The 26992-nt window shown below is 56.1% G+C and overlaps 1 long non-coding RNA gene across 2 annotated transcripts in view; it reads right to left on the bottom strand.

Annotated features, from left to right (window-relative positions):
- LOC135325923 (uncharacterized) overlaps nucleotides 1-22848 on the bottom strand; it is a 186600-nt gene extending 163752 nt beyond the window's left edge. For both annotated transcript variants that reach the window (XR_010386633.1, XR_010386635.1), the window contains exon 1: nucleotides 22752-22848. This is a non-coding gene — a long non-coding RNA (uncharacterized LOC135325923). The remainder of the gene's footprint in view (nucleotides 1-22751) is intronic.
- Nucleotides 22849-26992: the final 4144 nt, after the last annotated feature.

Raw genomic sequence — 26992 nt, 5'->3', positions numbered from 1 at the left:
AAGGGGTCTACATGGTCCAGAAATGCCTCTGGGGAAAAAGGGAGAAATCTGGAGGGGTTGCCAGGAGACTAGAGGGTGTCTAAGGTGTCTGGGGGGCCAGAAGAGAGCTCGGGGGCCCATTCTGTGGAAAAGAGGGGTCCAGAGCACACGAGAGGGGTGCTAAGGTGTCTGCATGATCTAGAAATATCTGGGGTAAGAAGGGAGAAATCTGGAGGGATTGCGAGGAGACTAGAGGGTGTCTAAGGAGTTTGAGGGGCCGGAAAAGAGGTGTGGGGTCCCATTCTGTGGAAAAGAGGTGTCCAGAACACATTAGAGGGGTGCTAAAGCATCTACTTTGTCCAGAAATACCTCTGGGGAAGAAAGGAGAAATCTGGAGGGGTTGCGAGGAGACTAGAAAATGTCTAAGGGGTGTGGGGGGCAGAAGAGAGCTAGGGGGCCCATTCTGTGGAAAAGAGGGGTCCAGAGCGCACTAGAGGGGTGCTAGGGCATCCACATGGTCCAGAAATGGCTCTGGGGAAGAAGGGAGAAATCTGGAGGGGTTGCGAGGAGACTAGAGGGTGTCTAAGGGGGCTGGGGGGCCAGAAGAGAGCTGGGGGGCCCCATTCTGTGGAAAAGAGGGGTTCAGAGTGCAGAAGAGGGGTGTTAAGGCATCTACATGGTCCAGAAATACCTCTAGGGAAGAAGGGAGAAATGTGGAGAGGTTGCGAGGAGACTAGAGGGTGTCTAAGGGTCTGAGGGGCCAGAAGAGACCTGGGGGGCCCAGTTCTGTGGAAAAGAGGTGTCCAGAGTGCACTAGAGGGGTGCTAAGGGGTCTACTTGGTCAAGAAATGCCTCTGGGGAAGAAGGGAGAAATCTGGAGGGATTGCGAGGAGACTAGAGGGTGTCTAAGGGGTCTGGGGGGCCAGAGGAGATCTGGGGGGGCCCATTCTGTGGAAAAGAGGGGTCCAGAGTGCACTAGAGGGGTGCTAAGGCGTCTACTTGGTCAAGAAATGTCTCTGGGGAAGAAGGGAGCAGTCTGGAGGGGTTGCCAGGAGACTAGAGGGTGTCTAAGGGGTCTGGAGGTCCCAGAGATATCTGGGGGGCACAACTGTGTAGAGAAGAGGGGTCCAGAGCACACTAGAGGGGTGCTAAGGGGTCTACACTGTCCAAAAATGGCTCTGAGGAAGAAGGGAGAAATCTAGAGGGGTTGCGAGGAGACTAGAGGGGGTCTAAGGGGTCCGGGGAGCCAGAAGAGAGCTGGGGGGGCCAATTCTGCAGAAAAGAGGGGTCCAGAGCGCACTAGAGGGATGCTAAGGCATCTAAATGGTCGAGAAATGGCTCTGGGGAAAAAGGGAGCAATCTGGAGGGGTTGTGAGGAGACTAGAGGGTGTCTAAGGGTGCTGCGGAGCCAGAAGAGAGCTGGGGGGGCCCAATTCTGTGGAAAAGAGGGGTCCAGAGCGCACTAGAGGGGTGCTAAGGCGTCTACATGGTCCAGAAATGCCTCTGGGGAAGAAGGGAGAAATCTGCAGGGATTGCAAGGAGACTAGAGGGTGTCTAACAGGGCTAGAAGCCCAGAAGAGAGCTGCGGGGCCCCATTCTGTGGAAAAGAGGGGTCCAGAGCACACTAGAGGGGTGCTAAGGCATCTATACTGTCAAAACATGTCTCTGGGGAAGAAGGGAGAAATCTGGAGGGGTGCCAAGAAGACTAGAGGGGATCTAAGGGGTCTGGAGGTCCCAAAGATATCTGGGGAGCCCCATTCTGTAAAAAGGACGGCTCCAGAGCGTGCTAGAGGGGTGCTAAGGGGTCTACATGGTCCAGAAATGCCTCTGGGGAAAAAGGGAGAAATCTGGAGGGGTTGCCAGGAGACTAGAGGGTGTCTAAGGTGTCTGGGGGGCCAGAAGAGAGCTCGGGGGCCCATTCTGTGGAAAAGAGGGGTCCAGAGCACACGAGAGGGGTGCTAAAGTGTCTGCATGATCTAGAAATATCTGGGGTAAGAAGGGAGAAATCTGGAGGGATTGCGAGGAGACTAGAGGGTGTCTAAGGAGTTTGAGGGGCCGGAAAAGAGGTGTGGGGTCCCATTCAGTGGAAAAGAGGTGTCCAGAACACATTAGAGGGGTGCTAAAGCATCTACTTTGTCCAGAAATACCTCTGGGGAAGAAAGGAGAAATCTGGAGGGGTTGCGAGGAGACTAGAAAATGTCTAAGGGGTCTGGGGGGCAGAAGAGAGCTAGGGGGCCCATTCTGTGGAAAAGAGGGGTCCAGAGCGCACTAGAGGGGTGCTAAGGTGTCTACACTGTCAAGAAATGCCTCTGGGGAAGAAGGGAGAAATCTGGAGGGGCTGCGAGCACACTAGAGGGTGTCTAAGGGGTCTGGGGGAGCAGAAGAGATCGGGGGGGCCCCATTCTGTGGAAAAGAGGGGTTCAGAGTGCACTAGAGGGGTGCTAAGTCGTCTGCTTGGTCCAGAAATGCCTCTGGGGAAGAAAGGAGAAATCTGGAGGGATTGCCAGGAGACTAGAGGGTGTCTACGGCGTCTCGGGGGCCAGAAGAGAGCTGGGGGGGGGCCATTCCGTAGAAAAGAGGGGTCCAGAGTGCACTAGAGGGGTGCTAAGGCGTCTACACTGTCAAGAAATGGCTCTGGGGAAAAAAGGAGAAATCCGGAGGGGTTGTGAGGAGACTAGAGGGTGTCTAAGGGGTCTGGGGAGCCAGAAGAGATCTGGGGGGGGGGCAATTCTGTGGAAAAGAGGGGTCCAGAGCGCACTAGAGGGGTGCTAAGGCGTCTACATGGTCCAGAAATGCCTCTGGGGAAGAAGGGAGAAATCTGGAGGGATTGCAAGGAGACTAGAGGGTGTCTAACAGGGCTAGAAGCCCAGAAGAGAGCTGCGGGGCCCCATTCTGTGGAAAAGAGGGGTCCAGAGCACACTAGAGGGGTGCTAAGGCATCTATACTGTCAAAACATGTCTCTGGGGAAGAAGGGAGAAATCTGTAGGGGTGCCAAGAAGACTAGAGGGGATCTAAGGGGTCTGGAGGTCCCAAAGATATCTGGGGAGCCCCATTCTGTAAAAAGGACGGCTCCAGAGCGTGCTAGAGGGGTGCTAAGGGGTCTACATGGTCTAGAAACGCCTCTGGGGAAGAAGGGAGAAATCTGGAGGGGTTGCCAGGAGACTAGAGGGAGTCTAAGGGGTCTGGGGGGCCAGAAGAGAGCTGGGGAGGGGCATTCTGTGGAAAAGAGGGGTCCAGAGCGCACTAGAGGGATGCTAAGGTGTCTACATGGTCTAGAAATGCCTCTGGGGAAGAAGGGAGAAATCTGGAGGGATTGCGAGGAGACCAGATGGTGTCTAAGGGGCCTGGAGGTCCAAAGGATATCTGGGGGTCCCAATTCTGTGGAAAAGAAGGGTCCAGAGTGCACTAGAGGGGCACTAAGGTGTCTACATGGTCCAGAAATTGATCTGGGGAGGAAGGGAGAAATCTGGAAGGGTTGCCGGGAGACTACAGGGCGTCTAAGGGGCCTGGGGAGCCAGAAGAGAGCTGGGGGGCCCATTCTGTGGAAAAGAGGGCTCCAGAACGCACTAGAGGGGTGCCAAGATGTCTACATGATCCAGAAATGCCTCTGGAAAAGAAGGGAGAAATCTGGACGTGTGGCCAGGAGACTAGCGTGGGTCTATGGGGCCTGGGGCCCCAAAAGAGAGCTGGGGGGCCCCATTCTGTGGAAAAGACGGCTCCAGAGCATACTAGAGGGGTGCTAAGGGGTCTACACCGTCAAAAAATGCTTCTGGGGAAAAAGGGAGAAATCTGGAGGGGTTGCGAGGAGACTAGAAGGTGTCTAAGGGGCCTGGCGGGCCAGCAGACAGCTGGGGGGCCCATTCTGTGCAAAAGAGGGGTCCAGAGCGCACTGGAGGGGTGGTACGGCGTCTACACTGTCAAGAAATGGCTCTGGGGAAGAAGGGAGAAATCTGGAGGGGTTGCCAGGAGACTAGAGGGGGTCTAAGGGGCCTGACGGGCCAGCAGACAGCTGGGTAGCCCATTGTGTAGAAAAGAGGGGTCCAGAGCACACTAGAGGGGTGCTAAAGTGTCTACACTGTCAAGAAATGGCTCTGAGGAAGAAAGGAGAAATCTGGAGGGGTTGCGAGCACACTACAGGGTGTCTAAGGGATCTGGGGGAGCAGAAGATATAGGGGGGGACCCATTCTGTGGAAAAGAGGGGTCCAGAGTGCAGTAAAGGGGTGCTGAGGCATCTACATGGTCCAGAAATGCCTCTGGGGAACAAGGGAGAAATCTGGAGGGGTTGCAAGGAGACTAGAAGGTGTCAAAGGGGCCTGGGGGGCCAGAAGAGAGCTGGGTGGCCCCATTCTGTGGAAAACAGGGCTCCAAAATGCACTAGAGGGGTGCTAAGGTGTCTACATGGTCCAGAAATGCCTCTGGGGAAGAAGGGAGCAATCTGGAGGGGTTGCGAGGAGACTAGAGGCTGTCTAAGGGGTCTACGGGAGCAGAAGAGAGCTGGGGGGCCCCACTCTGTGGAGAAGAGGGCTCCAGAGTGCACTAGACGGGTACTAAGGTGTCTACACTGTCAAGAAATGGCTCTGGTGAAGAAGGGAGAAATGTGGAGGGATTGCAAGGAGGCTAAAGAGTGTCTAAGTGGTCTGGGGGGCCAGAAGAGAGCTCGGGGGCACAATTCTGTGGAAAAGAGGGGTCCAGAGTGCACTAGAGGGGCACTAAGGGGTCTACACTGTCAAAAAATGCCTCTGGGGAAGAAGGGAGAAATCTGGAGGGGTTGCAAGGAGACTAGAGAGTGTCTAAAGCGTCTGGAGATCCGAAAGATATCTGGTGGGCCCAATTATGTGGAAAAGGGGGGTCCAGAGCGCACTAGAGGGGTGCTAAGGCCTCTACACTGTCCATAAATGCTTCTGGGGAAGAAGGGAGAAATCTGGAGGTGTGGCAAGGAGACTAGAGGGTGTCTAAGGGGTCTGGGGGGCCAAAAGAGAGCTAGGGGTCCTATTCCGTTGAACAGAGGGATCAAGAGGGCACTAGAGGGGTGCTCTTTTCCACAAGGTGGGGGCCCCACCTCTCATTTGGTCCCCAGACCCCCAAGACACCCTGTAGTCTCCGCAGAAGCCCTCCAGATTGCTTCCTTCTTCCCCATAGGGAGGTCCAGAGCACACTAGAGGGGTGCTAAAGCGTCTACACTGTCAAGAAATGCCTCTGGGGAAGAAGGGAGAAATCTGGAGGGGTTGCCAGGAGACTAGAGGGTGTCTAAGGGGTCTGGAGATCCCAAGGATATCTGGGGGGCCCAATTCTGTGAAAAAGAGGGGTCCAGAGCGCACTAGAGGGGTGCTAAGACATCTACACTGTCAAGAAATGCCTCTGGGGAAGAAGGGAGCAATCTGGAGGGGTTGCGAGGAGATTAGAGCGTGTCTAAAGGGTCTGGGGGGGCAGAAGAGAGCTGTGGGGCCCCATTCTGTGGCAAAGAGGGGTCCAGAGCACACTAGAGGGGTGCTAAGGTGTCTACATGGTCTAGAAATGGCTCTGGGGAAGAAGGGAGAAATCTGGAGGGGTTGCCAGGAGACTAGAGGGTGTCTAAGGGATCTGGAGGTCCCAAAGATCTCTGGGGGCCCCATTCTGTGGAAAAGAGGGGTCCAGAGCGCACTAGAGGGGTGCCAAGGCATCTACACTGTCAAGAAATGGCTCTGGGGAAGAAGGGAGAAATCTGGAGGAGTTGCGAGCACACCAGAGGGTGTCTAAGGGGTCTGGGGGAGCAGAAGATATCTGGGGGGACCCATTCTGTGGAAAAGAAGGGTCCAGAGTGCAGAAGAAGGGTGCTAAGGCATCTACACTGTCAAGAAATGCCTCTGGGGAAGAAGGGAGAAATCTGGAGGGGTTGCGAGGAGACTGGAGGGCGTCTAAGGGGCCTGGGGAGCCAGAAGAGAGCTGGGGGGCCCGATTCTGTGGAAAAGAAGGGTCCAGAGCATACTAGAGGGGTGCTAAGGCGTCTACACTGTCCATAAATGCTTCTGGGGAAGAAGGGAGAAATCTGGAGGGGTTGCGAGGAGACTAGAGGGTGTCTAAGGGGCCTGGGGGGCCAGCAGACAGCTGGGGGGCCGAATTCTGTGGCAAAGAGGGGTCTAGAGTGCACTAGAGGGGTGCTACGGCGTCTACACTGTCAAGAAATGCCTCTGGCGAAGAAGGGAGCAGTCTGGAGGAGCTTCTAGCACATTAGAGGGTGTCTAAGGGGCCTGGGGGACACAAAAGAGCTGGGGGGCCCCATTCTGTGGAAAAGAAGGCTCCAAAGTGCAGTAGAGGGGCGCTAAGTCATCTACACTGTCAAGAAATGCCTCTGGGAAAGAAGGGAGAAATCTGGAAGGGTTGTGAGCACACTAGAGGGTGTCCAAGGGGCCTGGGGGGCCAGAAGTGGGCGGTGGGGCCCCATTCTGTGGAAAAGAGGGGTCCAGAGTGCACGAGAGGGGTGCTAAGGTGTCTACACTATCCAGAAATGCCTCTGGGGAAGAAAGGAGAAATCTGGAAGGGATGCGAGCAGCCTAGAGGGTGTCTAAGGGGTCTGGGGGAGCTGAAGAGATCGGGGGGGGCCCATTCTGTGGCAAAGAGGGGTCCAGAGTGCACTAGAGGGGTGCTAAGGCATCTAAATGGTCGAGAAATGGCTCTGGGGAAAAAGGGAGCAATCTGGAGGGGTTGCAAGGAGACTAGAGGGTGTCTAAGGGGCCTGGGGAGCCAGAAGAGAGCTGGGGGGGGCATTCTGTGGAAAAGAGGGGTCCAGAGCACACTAAAGGGGTGCTAAAGCATCTACACTGTCAAGAAATGCCTCTGGGGAAGAAGGGAGCAATCTGGAGGGGTTGCGAGGAGACTAGAGGGTGTCTAAGGGGTCCGGGGAGACAGAAGAGATCTGGGGGGCCCCATTCTGTGGAAAAGAGGGGTCCAGAGTGCACTAGAGGGGTGCTAAGGTGTCTACACTGTCAAGAAATGGCTCTGGGGAAGAAGGGAGAAATCTGGAGGGGCTGGCGAGGACCATAAAGGCTGTCTAAGAGGGCTAGAGGCCCACAAGAGAGCTGGGGGGGGCCATTCTGTGGCAAAGAGGGGTCCAGAGCGCACTAGAGATGTGCTGATGGGTCTACATGCTCCAGAAATGCCTCTGGGGAAGAAGCGCGAAATCTGGAGGGGTTGCGAGGGGACTAGAGACGGTCTAACGGGTCTGGTGGCCCAGAAGAGAGCTGGGGTTCCCATTCTGTGGCAAAGAGGGGTCCAGAGCGCACTACAGGGATGCTAAGGTGTCTAAATGGTCCAGAAATGCCTCTGGGGAAGAAGGACGAAATCTGGAGGGGTTGCGAGGAGACTAGAGACGGTCTAACGGGTCTGGTGGCACAGAAGAGAGCTGGGGTTCCCATTCTGTGGAAAAGAGGGATCCAGAGCGCACTACAGGGATGCTAAGGCGTCTACATGCTCCAGAAATGCCTCTGGGGAAGAAGGGAGAAATCTGGAGGGGTTGCCAGGAGACTAGAGGGTGTCTAAGGGGTCTGGGGGGCCAGAAGAGAGCTCGGGGGCCCATTCTGTGGAAAAGAGGGGTCCAGAGTGCACTAGAGGGGTGCTAAGGTGTCTGCATGATCTAGAAATATCTGGGGTAAGAAGAGAGAAATCTGGAGGGATTACGAGGAGACTAGAGGATGTCTAAGGAGTTTGAGGGGCCGGAAAAGAGGTGCGGGGCCCCATTCCGTGGAAAAGAGGGGTCCAGAGCGCACTACAGGGGTGGTAAGACATCTACATGGTCCAGAAATGCCTCTGGGGAAGAAGGGAGCAGTCTGGAGGGGTTGCCAGGAGACTAGAGGGTGTCTAAGGGGTCTGGAGGTCCCAGAGATATCTGGGGGGCACAACTGTGTAGAGAAGAGGGGTCCAGAGCACACTAGAGGGGTGCTAAGGGGTCTACACTGTCCAAAAATGGCTCTGAAGAAGAAGGGAGAAATCTAGAGGGGTTGCGAGGAGACTAGAGGGAGTCTAAGGGGTCCGGGGAGCCAGAAGAGAGCTGGGGGGGCCAATTCTGCAGAAAAGAGGCGTCCGGAGCGCACTAGAGGGGTGCTGATGGGTCTACATGCTCCAGAAATGCCTCTGGGGAAGAAGGGAGAAATCTGGAGGGGTTGCCAGGAGACTAGAGGGTGTCTAAGGTGTCTGGGGGGCCAGAAGAGAGCTGGGGGCCCCATTCTGTGGAAAAGAGGGGTCCAGAGCACACGAGAGGGGTGCTAAGGTGTCTGCATGATCTAGAAATATCTGGGGTAAGAAGAGAGAAATCTGGAGGGATTGCGAGGAGACTAGAGGGTGTCTAAGGAGTTTGAGGGGCCGGAAAAGAGGTGTGGGGTCCCATTCTGTGGAAAAGAGGTGTCCAGAACACATTAGAGGGGTGCTAAAGCATCTACATTGTCCAGAAATGCCTCTGGGGAAGAAAGGAGAAATCTGGAAGGGATGCGAGCAGCGTAGAGGATGGCTAAGGGGTCTGGGGGAGCAGAAGAGATCGGGGGGGGCCCATTCTGTGGAAAAGAGGCGTCCGGAGCGCACTAGAGGGGTGCTGATGGGTCTACATGCTCCAGAAATGGCTCTGGGGAAGAAGGGAGAAATCTGGAGGGGTTGCGAGGAGACTAGAGGGTGTCTAAGGGGGCTGGGGGGCCAGAAGAGAGCTGGGGGGCCCCATTCTGTGGAAAAGAGGGGTTCAGAGTGCAGAAGAGGGGTGTTAAGGCATCTACATGGTCCAGAAATACCTCTGGGGAAGAAGGGAGAAATGTGGAGAGGTTGCGAGGAGACTAGAGGGTGTCTAAGGGTCTGAGGGGCCAGAAGAGACCTGGGGGGCCCAGTTCTGTGGATAAGAGGTGTCCAGAGTGCACTAGAGGGGTGCTAAGGGGTCTACTTGGTCAAGAAATGCCTCTGGGGAAGAAGGGAGAAATCTGGAGGGATTGCGAGGAGACCAGATGGTGTCTAAGGGGCCTGGAGGTCCCAGAGATATCTGGGGGGCACAACTGTGTAGAGAAGAGGGGTCCAGAGCACACTAGAGGGGTGCTAAGGGGTCTACACTGTCCAAAAATGGCTCTGAGGAAGAAGGGAGAAATCTAGAGGGGTTGCGAGGAGACTAGAGGGGGTCTAAGGGGTCCGGGGAGCCAGAAGAGAGCTGGGGGGGGCAATTCTGCAGAAAAGAGGCGTCCGGAGCGCACTAGAGGGGTGCTGATGGGTCTACATGCTCCAGAAATGGCTCTGGGGAAAAAGGGAGAAATCTGGAGGGGTTGTGAGGAGACTAGAGGGGGTCTAAGGGGGCTGGGGGGCCCAAAGATATCTGGGTGGCCCAATTCTGTGGAAAAGAGGGGTCCAGAGCGCACTAGAGGGGTGCTAAGGCGTCTACATGGTCCAGAAATGCCTCTGGGGGAAGAAGGGAGAAACCTGGAGGGATTGCAAGGAGACTAGAGGGTGTCTAACAGGGCTAGAAGCCCAGAAGAGAGCTGCGGGGCCCCATTCTGTGGAAAAGAGGGGTCCAGAGCACACTAGAGGGGTGCTAAGGCATCTATACTGTCAAAACATGTCTCTGGGGAAGAAGGGAGAAATCTGTAGGGGTGCCAAGAAGACTAGAGGGGATCTAAGGGGTCTGGAGGTCCCAAAGATATCTGGGGAGCCCCATTCTGTAAAAAGAACGGCTCCAGAGCGTGCTAGAGGGGTGCTAAGGGGTCTACATGGTCCAGAAATGCCACTGGGGAAAAAGGAAGAAATCTGGAGGGGTTGCCAGGAGACTAGAGGGTGTCTAAGGTGTCTGGGGGCCAGAAGAGAGCTCGGGGGCCCATTCTGTGGAAAAGAGGGGTCCAGAGCGCACTAGAGGGGTGCTAAGGGGTCTGCATGATCTAGAAATATCTGGGGTAAGAAGGGAGAAATCTGGAGGGATTGCGAGGAGACTAGAGGGTGTCTAAGGAGTTTGAGGGGCCGGAAAAGAGGTGTGGGGTCCCATTCTGTGGAAAAGAGGGGTCCAGAGCGCACTACAGGGGTGGTAAGGCGTCTACATTGTCCAGAAATGCCTCTGGGGAAAAAGGGAGAAATCTGGAGGGGTGGCGAGGAGACTAGAGAGTATCTAAGGGGTCTGGAAGTTCCAAAAATATCTGGAGGGCCCAAATCTGTGGAAAAGAGGGGTCCAGAACACATTAGAGGGGTGCTAAAGCATCTACATTGTCCAGAAATACCTCTGGGGAAAAAGGGAGAAATCTGGAGGGGTTGCGAGGAGACTAGAAAATGTCTAAGGGGTCTGGGGGGCAGAAGAGAGCTAGGGGGCCCAATCTGTGGAAAAGAGGGGTCCAGAGCGCACTAGAGGGGTGCTAAGGTGTCTACACTATCCAGAAATGCCTCTGGGGAAGAAGGGAGAAATCTGGAGGGGCTGCGAGCACACTAGAGGGTGTCTAAGGGGTCTGGGGGAGCAGAAGAGATCGGGGGGGCCCCATTCTGTGGAAAAGAGGGGTCCAGAGTGCACTAGAGGGGTGCTAAGGCGTCTACACTGTCAAGAAATGGCTCTGGGGAAGAAAGGAGAAATCCGGAGGGGTTGTGAGGAGACTAGAGGGGGTCTAAGGGGTCTGGGGAGCCAGAAGAGATCTGGGGGGGGGGCAATTCTGTGGAAAAGAGGGGTCCAGAGCGCACTAGAGGGGTGCTAAGGCGTCTACATGGTCTAGAAATGCCTCTGGGGAAGAAGGGAGAAATCTGGAGGGATTGCGAGGAGACCAGATGGTGTCTAAGGGGCCTGGAGGTCCAAAGGATATCTGGGGGGCCCAATTCTGTGGAAAAGTAGGGTCCAGAGTGCACTAGAGGGGCACTAAGGTGTCTACATGGTCCAGAAATTGATCTGGGGAGGAAGGGAGAAATCTGGAAGGGTTGCCGGGAGACTACAGGGCGTCTAAGGGGCCTGGGGAGCCAGAAGAGAGCTGGGGGGCCCATTCTGTGGAAAAGAGGGCTCCAGAACGCACTAGAGGGGTGCCAAGATGTCTACATGATCAAGAAATGCCTCTGGAAAAGAAGGGAGAAATCTGGACGTGTGGCCAGGAGACTAGCGTGGGTCTATGGGGCCTGGGGCCCCAAGAGAGAGCTGGGGGGCCCCATTCTGTGGAAAAGACGGCTCCAGAGCATACTAGAGGGGTGCTAAGGGGTCTACACCGTCAAAAAATGCTTCTGGGGAAAAAGGGAGAAATCTGGAGGGGTTGCGAGGAGACTAGAAGGTGTCTAAGGGGCCTGGCGGGCCAGCAGACAGCTGGGGGGCCCATTGTGTAGAAAAGAGGGGTCCAGAGCGCACTGGAGGGGTGGTACGGCGTCTACACTGTCAAGAAATGGCTCTGGGGAAGAAGGGAGAAATCTGGAGGGGTTGCCAGGAGACTAGAGGGTGTCTAAGGGGCCTGACGGGCCAGCAGACAGCTGGGTAGCCCATTGTGTAGAAAAGAGGGGTCCAGAGCACACTAGAGGGGTGCTAAAGTGTCTACACTGTCAAGAAATGGCTCTGAGGAAGAAAGGAGAAATCTGGAGGGGTTGCGAGCACACTACAGGGTGTCTAAGGGATCTGGGGGAGCAGAAGATATAGGGGGGAACCCATTCTGTAGAAAAGAGGGGTCCAGAGTGCAGTAAAGGGGTGCTGAGGCATCTACATGGTCCAGAAATGCCTCTGGGGAACAAGGGAGAAATCTGGAGGGGTTGCGAGGAGACTAGAAGGTGTCAAAGGGGCCTGGGGGGCCAGAAGAGAGCTGGGTGGCCCCATTCTGTGGAAAAGAGGGCTCCAAAATGCACTAGAGGGGTGCTAAGGTGTCTACATGGTCCAGAAATGCCGCTGGGGAAGAAGGGAGCAGTCTGGAGGAGTTTCTAGCACATTAGAGAGTGTCTAAGGTGCCTAGGGGCCCAGAAGAGAGCTGGGGGGCCCAATTCTGTGGAAAAGAGGGGTCCAGAGTGCACTAGAGGGGTCGTACAGCGTCTACACTGTCAAGAAATGCCTCTGGGGAAGTAAGGAGAAATCTGGAGGGGTTGCGAGGATACTAGAGGGTGTCTAAGGGGCCTGGGGGCCCAGAAGAGAGCTGGGGGGCCCTATTCTGTGGAAAAGAAGGCTCCAAAGTGCAGTAGAGGGGCGCTAAGGCATCTACACTGTCAAGAAATGCCTCTGGGGAAAAAGGGAGAAATCTGGAGGGGTTGCCAGGAGACTAGAGGGTGTCCAAGGGTCCTGGGGGGCCAGAAGAGGGCTGGGGGGCCCCATTCTGTAGAAAAGAGGGGTCCAGAGCGCACTAGAGGGGTGCTAAGGTGTCTACATGGTCCAGAAATGGCTCTGGGGAAGAAGGGAGAAATCTGGAGGAGTTGCGAGCACACTAGAGGGCGTCTAAGGAGTCTGGGGGGACAGAAAAGACCTGGAGTGAGCCCAATTCTGCAGAAAAGAGGGGTGCAGAGCGCACTAGAGGGGTGCTAAGGTGTCTACACTATCCAGAAATGCCTCTGGGGAAGAAAGGAGAAATCTGGAAGGGATGCGAGCAGACTAGAGAGTACGTAAGGGCTCTGGGGGGCCAAAAGGGAGGTGGAGGACTCAAATCTGTGGAAAAGAGGGGTCCAGAGTGCACTAGAGGGATGCTAAGGCATCTAAATGGTCGAGAAATGGCTCTGGGGAAAAAGGGAGCAATCTGGAGGGGTTGTGAGGAGACTAGAGGGTGTCTAAGGGGTCTGGGGAGCCAGAAGAGAGCTGGGGGGGCCCAATTCTGTGGAAAAGAGGGGTCCAGAGCGCACTAGAGGGGTGCTAAGGCGTCTACATGGTCCAGAAATGCCTCTGGGGAAGAAGGGAGAAATCTGGAGGGATTGCAAGGAGACTAGAGGGTGTCTAACAGGGCTAGAAGCCCAGAAGAGAGCTGCGGGGCCCCATTCTGTGGAAAAGAGGGGTCCAGAGCACACTAGAGGGGTGCTAAGGCATCTATACTGTCAAAAAATGTCTCTGGGGAAGAAGGGAGAAATCTGTAGGGGTGCCAAGAAGACTAGAAGGGATCTAAGGGGTCTGGAGGTCCCAAAGATATCTGGGGAGCCCCATTCTGTAAAAAGGACGGCTCCAGAGCGTGCTAGAGGGGTGCTAAGGGGTCTACATGGTCTAGAAACGCCTCTGGGGAAGAAGGGAGAAATCTGGAGGGGTTGCCAGGAGACTAGAGGGAGTCTAAGGGGTCTGGAGATCCCAAAGATATCTGGGTATCCAAATTCTGTGGAAAAGAAGGGTCCAGAGTGCACTAGAGGGGTGCTAAGGTGTCTACATAGTCAAGAAATGCCTCTGGGGAAGAAGGGAGAAATCTGAAGGGGTGCCAAGGAGACTAGAGGGGATCTCAGGGGTCTGGAGGTCCCAAAGACATCTGGGGAACCCCATTCAGTAGAAAAGAGGGGTCCAGAGCGTGCTAGAGGAGTGCTAAGGGGTCTACATGGTCCAGAAGTGCCTCTGGGGAAGAAGGGAGAAATCTGGAGGGGTTGCGAGGAGACTAGAGGGGGTCCAAGGGTCCTGGGGTGCCAGAAGAGAGCGGGGGGGGGGCATTCTGTGGAAAAGAGTGGTCCAGAACGCACTAGAGGGGTGCCAAGGCGTCTACACTGTCAAGAAATGCCTCCGGGGAAGAAGGGAGCAATCTGGAGGGGTTGCGAGAAGACTAGAGGGGGTCTAAGGGGTATGGGGGGCCAGAAGAGAACTGGGGAGGGGCATTCTGTGGAAAAGAGGGGTCCAGAGCGCACTAGAGGGATGCTAAGGCGTCTACATGGTCTAGAAATGCCTCTGGGGAAGAAGGGAGAAATCTGGAGGGATTGCGAGGAGACCAGATGGTGTCTAAGGGGCTTGGGGGCCCAAAGGAGAGCTGGGGGGCCCCATTCTGTGGAAAAGAGGGGTCCAGAGTGTGCTAGAGGGATACTAAGGTGTCTACATAGTCTGGAAATGGCTCTGGGGAAGAAGGGAGAAATCTGAAGGGGTTGCGAGGAGACTAGAGGGTGTCCAAGGGGCCTGGAGGTCCAAAAGATATCTGGGTGGCCCAATTCTGTGGAAAAGAGGTGTCCAGAACACATTAGAGGGGTGCTAAAGCATCTACATTGTCCAGAAATACCTCTGGGGAAGAAGGGAGAAATCTGGAGGGGTTGCGAGGAGACTAGAAAATGTCTAAGGGGTCTGGGGGGCAGAAGAGAGCTAGGGGGCCCATTCTGTGGAAAAGAGGGGTCCAGAGCGCACTAGAGGGGTGCTAAGGTGTCTACACTGTCAAGAAATGCCTCTGCGGAAGAAGGGAGAAATCTGGAGGAGTTGCGAGGAGACTAGAGGGTGTCCAAGGGGCCTGGAGGTCCAAAGGATATCTGGGGGGCCCAAATCTGTGGAAAAGAGGGGTCCAGAACACATTAGAGGGGTGCTAAAGCATCTACATTGTCCAGAAATACCTCTGCGGAAGAAGGGAGAAATCTGGAGGGGTTGCGAGGAGACTAGAAAATGTCTAAGGGGTCTGGGGGGCAGAAGAGAGCTAGGGGGCCCATTCTGTGGAAAAGAGGGGTCCAGAGCGCACTAGAGGGGTGCTAAGTCGTCTGCTTGGTCCAGAAATGCCTCTGGGGAAGAAAGGAGAAATCTGGAGGGATTGCCAGGAGACTAGAGGGTGTCTACGGCGTCTCGGGGGCCAGAAGAGAGCTGGGGGGGGGGCCATTCCGTAGAAAAGAGGGGTCCAGAGTGCACTAGAGGGGTGCTAAGGCGTCTACACTGTCAAGAAATGGCTCTGGGGAAGAAAGGAGAAATCCGGAGGGGTTGTGAGGAGACTAGAGGGTGTCTAAGGGGTCTGGGGAGCCAGAAGAGATCTGGGGGGGGGCAATTCTGTGGAAAAGAGGGGTCCAGAGCGCACTAGAGGGGTGCTAAGGCGTCTACATGGTCCAGAAATGCCTCTGGGGAAGAAGGGAGAAATCTGGAGGGATTGCAAGGAGACTAGAGGGTGTCTAACAGGGCTAGAAGCCCAGAAGAGAGCTGCGGGGCCCCATTCTGTGGAAAAGAGGGGTCCAGAGCACACTAGAGGGGTGCTAAGGCATCTATACTGTCAAAACATGTCTCTGGGGAAGAAGGGAGAAATCTGGAGGGGTGCCAAGAAGACTAGAGGGGATCTAAGGGGTCTGGAGGTCCCAAAGATATCTGGGGAGCCCCATTCTGTAAAAAGGACGGCTCCAGAGCGTGCTAGAGGGGTGCTAAGGGGTCTACATGGTCTAGAAACGCCTCTGGGGAAGAAGGGAGAAATCTGGAGGGGTTGCCAGGAGACTAGAGGGAGTCTAAGGGGTCTGGGGGGCCAGAAGAGAGCTGGGGAGGGGCATTCTGTGGAAAAGAGGGGTCCAGAGCGCACTAGAGGGATGCTAAGGTGTCTACATGGTCTAGAAATGCCTCTGGGGAAGAAGGGAGAAATCTGGAGGGATTGCGAGGAGACCAGATGGTGTCTAAGGGGCCTGGAGGTCCAAAGGATATCTGGGGGGCCCAATTCTGTGGAAAAGAAGGGTCCAGAGTGCACTAGAGGGGCACTAAGGTGTCTACATGGTCCAGAAATTGATCTGGGGAGGAAGGGAGAAATCTGGAAGGGTTGCCGGGAGACTACAGGGCGTCTAAGGGGCCTGGGGAGCCAGAAGAGAGCTGGGGGGCCCATTCTGTGGAAAAGAGGGCTCCAGAACGCACTAGAGGGGTGCCAAGATGTCTACATGATCCAGAAATGCCTCTGGAAAAGAAGGGAGAAATCTGGACGTGTGGCCAGGAGACTAGCGTGGGTCTATGGGGCCTGGGGCCCCAAGAGAGAGCTGGGGGGCCCCATTCTGTGGAAAAGACGGCTCCAGAGCATACTAGAGGGGTGCTAAGGGGTCTACACCGTCAAAAAATGCTTCTGGGGAAAAAGGGAGAAATCTGGAGGGGTTGCGAGGAGACTAGAAGGTGTCTAAGGGGCCTGGCGGGCCAGCAGACAGCTGGGGGGCCCATTGTGTAGAAAAGAGGGGTCCAGAGCGCACTGAGGATAGGTACGGCGTCTACACTGTCAAGAAATGGCTCTGGGGAAGAAGGGAGAAATCTGGAGGGGTTGCCAGGAGACTAGAGGGTGTCTAAGGGGCCTGACGGGCCAGCAGACAGCTGGGTAGCCCATTGTGTAGAAAAGAGGGGTCCAGAGCACACTAGAGGGGTGCTAAAGTGTCTACACTGTCAAGAAATGGCTCTGAGGAAGAAAGGAGAAATCTGGAGGGGTTGCGAGCACACTACAGGGTGTCTAAGGGATCTGGGGGAGCAGAAGATATAGGGGGGAACCCATTCTGTAGAAAAGAGGGGTCCAGAGTGCAGTAAAGGGGTGCTGAGGCATCTACATGGTCCAGAAATGCCTCTGGGGAACAAGGGAGAAATCTGGAGGGGTTGCGAGGAGACTAGAAGGTGTCAAAGGGGCCTGGGGGGCCAGAAGAGAGCTGGGTGGCCCCATTCTGTGGAAAAGAGGGCTCCAAAATGCACTAGAGGGGTGCTAAGGTGTCTACATGGTCCAGAAATGCCGCTGGGGAAGAAGGGAGCAGTCTGGAGGAGTTTCTAGCACATTAGAGAGTGTCTAAGGCGCCTGGGGGCCCAGAAGAGAGCTGGGGGGCCCAATTCTGTGGAAAAGAGGGGTCCAGAGTGCACTAGAGGGGTCGTACAGCGTCTACACTGTCAAGAAATGCCTCTGGGGAAGTAAGGAGAAATCTGGAGGGGTTGCGAGGATACTAGAGGGTGTCTAAGGGGCCTGGGGGCCCAGAAGAGAGCTGGGGGGCCCTATTCTGTGGAAAAGAAGGCTCCAAAGTGCAGTAGAGGGGCGCTAAGGCATCTACACTGTCAAGAAATGCCTCTGGGGAAAAAGGGAGAAATCTGGAGGGGTTGCCAGGAGACTAGAGGGTGTCCAAGGGTCCTGGGGGGCCAGAAGAGGGCTGGGGGGCCCCATTCTGTAGAAAAGAGGGGACCAGAGCGCACTAGAGAGGTGCTAAGGTGTCTACATGGTCCAGAAATGGCTCTGGGGAAGAAGGGAGAAATCTGGAGGAGTTGCGAGCACACTAGAGGGCGTCTAAGGAGTCTGGGGGGACAGAAAAGACCTGGAGTGAGCCCAATTCTGCAGAAAAGAGGGGTGCAGAGCGCACTAGAGGGGTGCTAAGGTGTCTACACTATCCAGAAATGCCTCTGGGGAAGAAAGGAGAAATCTGGAAGGGATGCGAGCAGACTAGAGAGTACGTAAGGGCTCTGGGGGGCCAAAAGGGAGGTGGAGGACTCAAATCTGTGGAAAAGAGGGGTCCAGAGTGCACTAGAGGGATGCTAAGGCATCTAAATGGTCGAGAAATGGCTCTGGGGAAAAAGGGAGCAATCTGGAGGGGTTGTGAGGAGACTAGAGGGAGTCTAAGGGGGCTGGGGAGCCAGAAGAGAGCTGGGGGGGCCCAATTCTGTGGAAAAGAGGGGTCCAGAGCGCACTAGAGGGATGCTAAGGTGTCTACATGGTCTAGAAATGCCTCTGGGGAAGAAGGGAGAAATCTGGAGGGATTGCGAGGAGACCAGATGGTGTCTAAGGGGCCTGGAGGTCCAAAGGATATCTGGGGGGCCCAATTCTGTGGAAAAGAAGGGTCCAGAGTGCACTAGAGGGGCACTAAGGTGTCTACATGGTCCAGAAATTGATCTGGGGAGGAAGGGAGAAATCTGGAAGGGTTGCCGGGAGACTACAGGGCGTCTAAGGGGCCTGGGGAGCCAGAAGAGAGCTGGGGGGCCCATTCTGTGGAAAAGAGGGCTCCAGAACGCACTAGAGGGGTGCCAAGATGTCTACATGATCCAGAAATGCCTCTGGAAAAGAAGGGAGAAATCTGGACGTGTGGCCAGGAGACTAGCGTGGGTCTATGGGGCCTGGGGCCCCAAGAGAGAGCTGGGGGGCCCCATTCTGTGGAAAAGACGGCTCCAGAGCATACTAGAGGGGTGCTAAGGGGTCTACACCGTCAAAAAATGCTTCTGGGGAAAAAGGGAGAAATCTGGAGGGGTTGCGAGGAGACTAGAAGGTGTCTAAGGGGCCTGGCGGGCCAGCAGACAGCTGGGGGGCCCATTGTGTAGAAAAGAGGGGTCCAGAGCGCACTGGAGGGGTGGTACGGCGTCTACACTGTCAAGAAATGGCTCTGGGGAAGAAGGGAGAAATCTGGAGGGGTTGCCAGGAGACTAGAGGGTGTCTAAGGGGCCTGACGGGCCAGCAGACAGCTGGGTAGCCCATTGTGTAGAAAAGAGGGGTCCAGAGCACACTAGAGGGGTGCTAAAGTGTCTACACTGTCAAGAAATGGCTCTGGGGAAGAAAGGAGAAATCTGGAGGGGTTGCGAGCACACTACAGGGTGTCTAAGGGATCTGGGGGAGCAGAAGATATAGGGGGGGACCCATTCTGTGGAAAAGAGGGGTCCAGAGTGCACTAGAGGGATGCTAAGGCATCTACATGGTCCAGAAATGCCTCTGGGGAAGAAGGGAGAAATCTGGAGGGGTTGCGAGGAGACTAGAAGGTGTCAAAGGGGCCTGGGGGGCCAGAAGAGAGCTGGGTGGCCCCATTCTGTGGAAAAGAGGGCTCCAAAATGCACTAGAGGGGTGCTAAGGTGTCTACATGGTCCAGAAATGCCGCTGGGGAAGAAGGGAGCAGTCTGGAGGAGTTTCTAGCACATTAGAGAGTGTCTAAGGTGCCTGGGGGCCCAGAAGAGAGCTGGGGGGCCCAATTCTGTGGAAAAGAGGGGTCCAGAGTGCACTAGAGGGGTCGTACAGCGTCTACACTGTCAAGAAATGCCTCTAGGGAAGTAAGGAGAAATCTGGAGGGGTTGCGAGGATACTAGAGGGTGTCTAAGGGGCCTGGGGGCCCAGAAGAGAGCTGGGGGGCCCTATTCTGTGGAAAAGAAGGCTCCAAAGTGCAGTAGAGGGGCGCTAAGGCATCTACACTGTCAAGAAATGCCTCTGGGGAAAAAGGGAGAAATCTGGAGGGGTTGCCAGGAGACTAGAGGGTGTCCAAGGGTCCTGGGGGGCCAGAAGAGGGCTGGGGGGCCCCATTCTGTAGAAAAGAGGGGTCCAGAGCGCACTAGAGGGGTGCTAAGGTGTCTACATGGTCCAGAAATGGCTCTGGGGAAGAAGGGAGAAATCTGGAGGAGTTGCGAGCACACTAGAGGGCGTCTAAGGAGTCTGGGGGGACAGAAAAGACCTGGAGTGAGCCCAATTCTGCAGAAAAGAGGGGTGCAGAGCGCACTAGAGGGGTGCTAAGGTGTCTACACTATCCAGAAATGCCTCTGGGGAAGAAAGGAGAAATCTGGAAGGGATGCGAGCAGACTAGAGAGTGCGTAAGGGCTCTGGGGGGCCAAAAGGGAGGTGGAGGACTCAAATCTGTGGAAAAGAGGGGTCCAGAGTGCACTAGAGGGATGCTAAGGCATCTAAATGGTCGAGAAACGGCTCTGGGGAAAAAGGGAGCAATCTGGAGGGGTTGTGAGGAGACTAGAGGGTGTCTAAGGGGTCTGGGGAGCCAGAAGAGAGCTGGGGGGGCCCAATTCTGTGGAAAAGAGGGGTCCAGAGCGCACTAGAGGAATGCTAAGGTGTCTACATGGTCTAGAAATGCCTCTGGGCAAGAAGGGAGAAATCTGGAGGGATTGTGAGGAGACCAGAGAGTGTCTAAGGGGCCTGGGGGCCCAAAGGATATCTGGGTGGCCCAATCATGTGGAAAAGAGGGGTCCACACTGCACTAGAGGGATGTTAAGGCGTCTACACTGTCAAGTAATGCCTCTGGGAAAGAAGGCAGAAATCTGGAGGGGTTGCGAGGAGACTAGAGGCTGTCTAAGGGGTCTACGGGAGCAGAAGAGAGCTGGGGGGCCCCATTCTGTGGAGAAGAGGGCTCCAGAGTGCACTAGACGGGTACTAAGGTGTCTACACTGTCAAGAAATGGCTCTGGTGAAGAAGGGAGAAATGTGGAGGGATTGCAAGGAGGCTAAAGAGTGTCTAAGTGGTCTGGGGGGCCAGAAGAGAGCTCGGGGGCACAATTCTGTGGAAAAGAGGGGTCCAGAGTGCACTAGAGGGGCACTAAGGGGTCTACACTGTCAAGAAATGCCTCTGGGGAAGAAGGGAGAAATCTGGAGGGGTTGCGAGGAGACTGGAAGGTGTCTAAGGGGCCTGGAGGTCCCAAAGATATCTGGTGGGCCCAATTATGTGGAAAAGGGGGGTCCAGAGCGCACTAGAGGGGTGCTAAGGCCTCTACACTGTCCATAAATGCTTCTGGGGAAGAAGGGAGAAATCTGGAGGTGTGGCAAGGAGACTAGAGGGTGTCTAAGGGGTCTGGGGGGCCAAAAGAGAGCTAGGGGTCCTATTCCGTTGAACAGAGGGATCAAGAGGGCACTAGAGGGGTGCTCTTTTCCACAAGGTGGGGACCCCCCCTCTCATTTGGTCCCCAGACCCCCAAGACACCCTGTAGTCTCCGCAGAAGCCCTCCACATTGCTTCCTTCTTCCCCATAGGCATTTCTTGACCACGTCAACACCTTAGAGGTCCAGAGCGCAGTAGAGGGGTGCTAAGGTGTTGACACGGTCAAGAAATGCCTCTGGGGAAGAAGGGAGAAATCTGCAGGGGTTGCGAGGAGACTAGAGGGGGTCTAAGGGGCCTGGGGGGCCAGAAGAGAGCTGGGGGGCTGCATTCTGTGGAAAAGAGGGGTCCAGAGCGCACTAGAGGGGTTCTATGGCGTCTACACCCTCAAAAAATGCCTCCGGGGAAGAAGGGAGAAATCTGGAGGGGTTGCGAGGAGACTAGAGGGTGTCTAAGGGGCCTGGGGACCAGAAGAGAGCTGGGATCTGGACTCTGTGGAAAAGAGCTCCCCTCTAGCGCACTCTGGACCCCTCTGTTCCACAGAATTTGGCCCCCCAGCACTCTTCTGGGCCCCCAGACCCCTTATACACCCTCTAGTCTCTTCGCAACCCCTCCAGATTTCTCCCTTCTTCCCCAGCGGCATTTCTGGACCATGTAGACACCTTAGCACCCCCTCTAGTGCGCTCTGGACACCTCTTTTCCACAGAATTGGGCCCCCAGCTCTCTTATGGCCCCCTAGACCACTTAGACACCCTCTAGTCTCCTCGGAAGGCCTCCAGATTGCTCCCTTCTTTCCCAGAGACATTTCTTGACCATGTAGACACCTTAGCATCCCTCTAGTGCGGTCTGGACCCCTAAGGTGTCTACATGGTCCAGAAATGCCTCTGGGGAAGAAGGGAGAAATCTGGAGGGGTTGCGAGAAGACTAGAGGCTGTCGAAGGGCCCTGGGGGGCCACAAGAGAGCTAGGGGGCCCCACTCTGTGGAAAAGAGGAATCCAGAGTGCACTAGAGAGGTAGTAAGGTGTCTACATGGTCCAGAAATGCCTCTGGGGAAGAAGGGAGAAATCTGGAGGGGTTGCGAGGAGACTAGAGGGTGTCTAAGGGGTCTGGGGTGCCACAGGAGGGGTGGGGGGCCCCACTCTGTGGAAAAGAGGTATCCAGAGCACACTAGAGGGGTGCTAAGACATCAACATGGTCCAGAAATACCTCTGGGGAAGAAGGGAGAAATCTGGAGGGGTTGCGAGGAGACTAGAGGGGGTCTAAGGGGTCTGGGGGGACCAAAGAGAGCTAGGGGGCCCTATTCTGTGGAAAAGAGGGGTCCATAGCGCACTAGAGGGGTGCTAAGGCCTCTACACTGTCAAGAAATGCCTCTGGGGAAGAAGGGAGAAATCTGGAGGGGTTGCGAGGAGACTAGAGGGTGTCTAAGGCGCCTGGGGGGCCCGAAGACAGCTCCAGGTCACAGCAAGCACCCCAGTAGGGGTGTTCTGAGCAGGCGAGGAGTTTTAAGGGGACTAGGTGGCCAAAAACCCAACTGTGGGGAACCAGGACGAAATATGAAAGGTTTCTGAGGAGACCAGCTGTTCTCTAGGAGGCCTGGGGTCCAGAGAACAGCTCTGGGGCCATACCAGCACCCCAGGAGGCATGCTCAGCAGAGCAGAGGGGTCCTAAGGGGCCTAAACAGCCAAAATAGGAGAACTGGCTAACAAGGAAGACCTCAGGAGGTGCTCTGAGGGGACAGGAGGGGATGGATTTTGAGCAGACTAGGGGACGCATAGAGGTATGTGAGGCACAACCAAGGAAGACAGAGGAGCCTTAAGGGGACTGGAAGGAAAGGGGAGCGGAAGGAAAGGGGATCTGATGGGATAGAGGGCACATGGAATGGTCATAGCGATAGGACATAGAGAGGACTCTACAGTGCAGCCAATGGAAAAGAAGGGCTGTAGGGCATACTGAAAGGGCGCAATGAATGCATAGGGTTCTGGGGTACCCCCAAGGCAAACCAAGGCGTCCTGAGGGCAGCGTGTGGCACTCAGAGGGGTTCTGATGGGGCTAAAGGGCTAGGAGATGGACCCTAAGGGGCTCAGAGGGCAAAGAGAGGCATCCTGAGAGGACTAGAGGGAAAAGCAAAGGCGCCGAGACGCACCAATGGCAAACGGAGAGGTTTTGAGGAGACTAGAGGGAAAAGAGGGGGGACTTAATAGGACAAGAGGACAAACATAGGAGTCTTGATGCTACCAGAGGGCCTACAGACACCAAATGTCAGAATAACCTTGCAGGAACTAGAAAGAAGCAAAGAATTTTGAAGGGACAAGAGAACAAATGGAGTGCCTTGGAGCATACCTAAAAGCAAATGGATTGGTCCTGAGGGAACTAGGGAGCAAATGGGTGAGTCCTGGGGGGGACGCGGAGGAAAACTGAAGGTTCTGGGGCATTAGCTCACCTGCCATAATCTTCCTGTGTGGAGCCTGCTTCTTCCCTCTGAGAAGTTGGCCTTTGCTTTCATTGCACAGGCAGCTGTGAGCTGTTGCGTAGTCTCGGCAGACAAGTTGGGGATCGCTGCCCAGGCAGTCGTGACCTGCAACACTGCATGCTCAGAACAGTTCTCAGGAAGTCACGCGTACTCATAACCTGAAGAGCAAAAAGCAAATCTCTCTTAAGGTCAGTTTTTATTTCATCATAGGAGCAAGCTTTCCCTCTCTTCTGCACTGTACTGCCTCTAACAGCACACCTTCCTCATCACCATTTTCCCCTGCTCCTTTCACTCCTCTCAGTTGCCCCTGCGTCTTAGATCTCTAAAGCAGCTGTTTCTCATCCACAGGTACTTTCCTGTCCTGTTGCCGATTCACCCCCCGGTTGTCCTATAGCAAGCAGTTGAGACACCTTGGCCTAATTCTTAGCCGCACACGCCTTTTGATCTGGCAAGCAGCTCAGACAGAGCAGAGGGCAGCAAGAAAGGTGGATCTGAATGTAGTAGACTTGGGCACCGAGCAAGATGGAAGCAGCAGCAAGGCATCAAAGAGATGGCATCTTTGTAAAGAAAAGAGATATAGTTCCAGGCTACCGGGGATTCTCTGTACCTGTGGCCAGGGCTCCTTCCTCTGCAGGCTCTTTCCACACAGTTAAAGGTAGCTGAACGCAGTGCCCTTGGGAGGCAGTGACATGGTGTCCCCGGTACTGCTGTGGGGTGGCTGTTCCAGGGTCTCTCAGGCTGTTTTGGGGTCCTTGGACAGAGACAGTGCTGTTCACATTTCCTTGAGGACTTTCCCTTGTGCTGCACAGCAGGACAGCTCTGCACCGTGCCCTCCCAGCACTGCCACTCCTCATAGCTGCTGCCTAATTGGCCCCAATCTTGAGCAAAGCTACAACTACCAGGAGCCCGCAGCGCCCTCCTACTCTCCCTGCCCTCCCCATTTCCAAGAGGGACGGCCCCAGCCCCTGGGGGCAAGCCTGCCTGGTCACACCAGAGATGGAAAATGCTTCCTGCCTTGTACCAGGGAAAACCAGGGAAATGCCACTGTCCCCAATGACCTATGGGGACTCCTGCGTGAGCGGCACATGTCCAGTAAGGAACAGACCCAGCGGGCCACTGCTGCAGGGCTGAGAAGGCACCGGCACCTGGAACTGCAGCTCCTGGCCTGCCACAGAGCATAACGTGGCCGGCTGGTGAGAACCCCGCTGGCAAAGGACTGCCCCTCCGGCCGCCTCGAGAGGCACAGCATGCTGTCCGAGCAGCCCAATGCGGGAAGACTACATCTCCCGGCATGCCGTTCAAACAAAAAAAAGGCCTCCCGGAAGCCCGGTGCCGGAAGACTACCGCTCCCGGCATGCCAGCGGCGCCCCCGGCCCCCCTCCCCCACCCCCCGTAGCGCTAGGTGAAGTTTAACCCTGTGGAGATTCCGTTCCTTTCCGTCCCGCCCCCGTTCCCTTTTCCTCCCTGTCTCCCCGGAATCCACCGCAGAGCCCCGAGCGCGACCCCGCGATCCCCAGCACCGGCCCGGGGCTCCCCCGACACCGCCGCGGCCGGCTACGGGTCAACTCCAACACTGCCCCTGCCTCCCCCCACGACCCTCCCTGCGCTTCCCCTGGGATCCCTCCTCCCCCTCCCCAACGCGGTCCCCAGCGGACATAGGAGACACCCCCCCCCCTCCCCGTGCTCCTCCGACTGCGCAATAAACCGCACCACAGCCCCAGCGGACCGCCTGCCTTCCCCCCTGCCCCATCCTGGCGCACCCCCCTTCTTCCCCCCCAGCACCACTGCAGACCCACCGCACCTCCTTCCTCCCCACCCGAACCCCAATGCACCCCCTTACCCCCCTCCCCATACCACCACAGCCTCGGCACACCCCCTTCCTCCCTCCCTCCACCTCCATGGCCCCGGAGCACTGCTCTTCCCCACCACATCCTCAGCCCCCACTGCCCCAGCACACCACCCTCCCTAGCCCCGGTGCAGTTTCCCCTGGCCCCAGTGCACCCCAGTTGTGCTGCGCTGCCCGGGACACTCCCACCCACCAGGACCCCCGGCACATGAGGGACCTGCAGCCCGGAGCGCGCACCCCCCCAGCCCCGCTCACCTCCTCCGCAGGGCAGCCGCGTGCCGGTCCCAGGCAGCAGTGCTCAGCAGCAGCTCCATCGTCCAGAACCAGCCCCAGCATGAGCTTCCCCCAAATGCAGCCCCAGCCCAGGCGTGTGCCCGCCCTTGCCATCAGCCCCACCTGGGGCTTGTCCCACCTGTCCCAGCCATGGAGCCCCACCTGGGGCCTGTCCTGCCACCCAGCTCCACCTGGCATTCATCCCAGCCCCAGGGCCTGCAGCTGCAGCCCATCAGGAACTGGGGAGAGAGAATGGCCATCAGCCCCATCAGGGACAACTGGGGCTGCCAGGGCAGCAGAGGCACCCCCACTCCTGAGAGCAGCTTCCTGAAAGCTGAAGGGAGAGGCCTGGGGTATAGAGAGGGGAAAGGGGAGTATGCAGAGGACAAGAGAACAAATGGAGAGCTCTGGGTACAACAAAAGTAGAAAAAGGCAATGACAGAGCAAACAGAGTGACTCTGGGGGCACCACCAAGAAGCACCCAGAAAACTCTGGGACAGGAGAGAAAGCTAAACAGAGAACTTTGCAGTGTGCTGCAAAACAACCACAGGGCCCAACAAAAGACACACAGAGCCCTTGGGGGCAACCCAAAATGTGAATTGAGGGCTCCGGAGGGCATCAGAGGGCAAATGCAGGGCTCTGGGGCAAAGCAAAATACAAATAAAGGGGCTTAGGGCACACCAGAGGGGTCATAAGGCATGTCACAGGACTCAGTGCAGCTGACAGGATGGTGCCTGCAGGCTCCCCCCACCCCCATGGAAACTCTATCTCCCCACTCCAGGAACACAGGCCCTGGCACAAGAACCACAAGGGACAATGAGGAATGCTGAAAGCAAATCCAGAAGCAACTCCACAGTACACTAGAGGGGGGCTACGGGGGTCTACATGGTCCAGAAATGCCTCTGGGGAAGAAGGAAGAAATCTGGAGGGGTTGCGAGCACACTAGAGGGTGTCTAAAGGGCCTGGGGGGCCAAAAGAGAGCTGGGGGGCCCCATTCTGTGGAAAAGAGGGATCCAGAGCGCACTAGAGGAGTACTAAGGCGTCTACATGGTCCAGAAATGGCTCTGGGGAAGAAGGGAGAAATCTGGAGGGGTTGCAAGGAGACTAGAGGATGTCTAAGGGGCCTGGGGGCCACAAGAGAACTGGGGGGCCAATTCTGTGGAAAAGAGGGGTCCAGAGCGCACTAGACGGGTGCTAAGGGGTCTACACTGTCCATAAATGCCTCTGGGGAAGAAGGGAGAAATCTGGACATGTGGCCAGGAGACTAGAGGGGGTCTATGGGGCCTGGCGGGCCAGCAGACAGCTGGGGGGCCCACTGCGTAGAAAAAAGGGGTCCAGAGCGCACTGGAGGTATGCTAAGGGGTCTACACTGTCAAGAAATGGCTCTAGGCAAGAAGGGAGCAATCTGGAGGGGTTGCGAGGAGACCAGAGGGTGTCTAAGGGGTCTCGAGGTCCCAAAGATATCTTGGGGGCCCAATTCTGTAGAAAAGAGGGGTCCAGAGTACACTAGAAGGGTGCGAAGGGGTCTACACTGTCAAGAAATGTCTCTGGGGAAGAAGGGAGAAATCTGGAGGGGTTGCGAGGAGACTAGAGGGTGTCTAAAGCGTCTGGAGATCCCAAAGATATCTGGTGGGCCCAATTATGTGGAAAAGGGGGGTCCAGAGCGCACTAGAGGGGTGCTAAGGCGTCTACACTGTCCATAAATGCTTCTGGGGAAGAAGGGAGAAATCTGGAGGGGTTGCAAGGAGACTAGAGGGTGTCTAAGGGGTCTGGGGGGCCAAAAGAGAGCTAGGGGTCCTATTCCGTTGAACAGAGGGATCAAGAGGGCACTAGAGGGGTGCTCTTTTCCACAAGGTGGGGACCCCACCTCTCATTTGGTCCCCAGACCCCCAAGACACCCTGTAGTCTCCGCAGAAGCCCTCCACATTGCTTCCTTCTTCCCCATAGGCATTTCTTGACCACGTCAACACCTTAGGGGTCCAGAGCGCAGGAGAGGGGTGCTAAGGTGTTGACACGGTCAAGAAATGCCTCTGGGGAAGAAGGGAGCAATCTGGAGGGCTTGCGAGGAGACTAGGGGGGGTCTAAGGGGTCT

The sequence above is a fragment of the Dromaius novaehollandiae genome, unplaced genomic scaffold, assembly GCF_036370855.1.
Source record: "Dromaius novaehollandiae isolate bDroNov1 unplaced genomic scaffold, bDroNov1.hap1 HAP1_SCAFFOLD_80, whole genome shotgun sequence".
In the NCBI taxonomy this organism is placed as follows: Eukaryota; Metazoa; Chordata; class Aves; order Casuariiformes; family Dromaiidae; genus Dromaius; species Dromaius novaehollandiae.
This window is presented reverse-complemented; position numbering and strand designations above follow the sequence as displayed.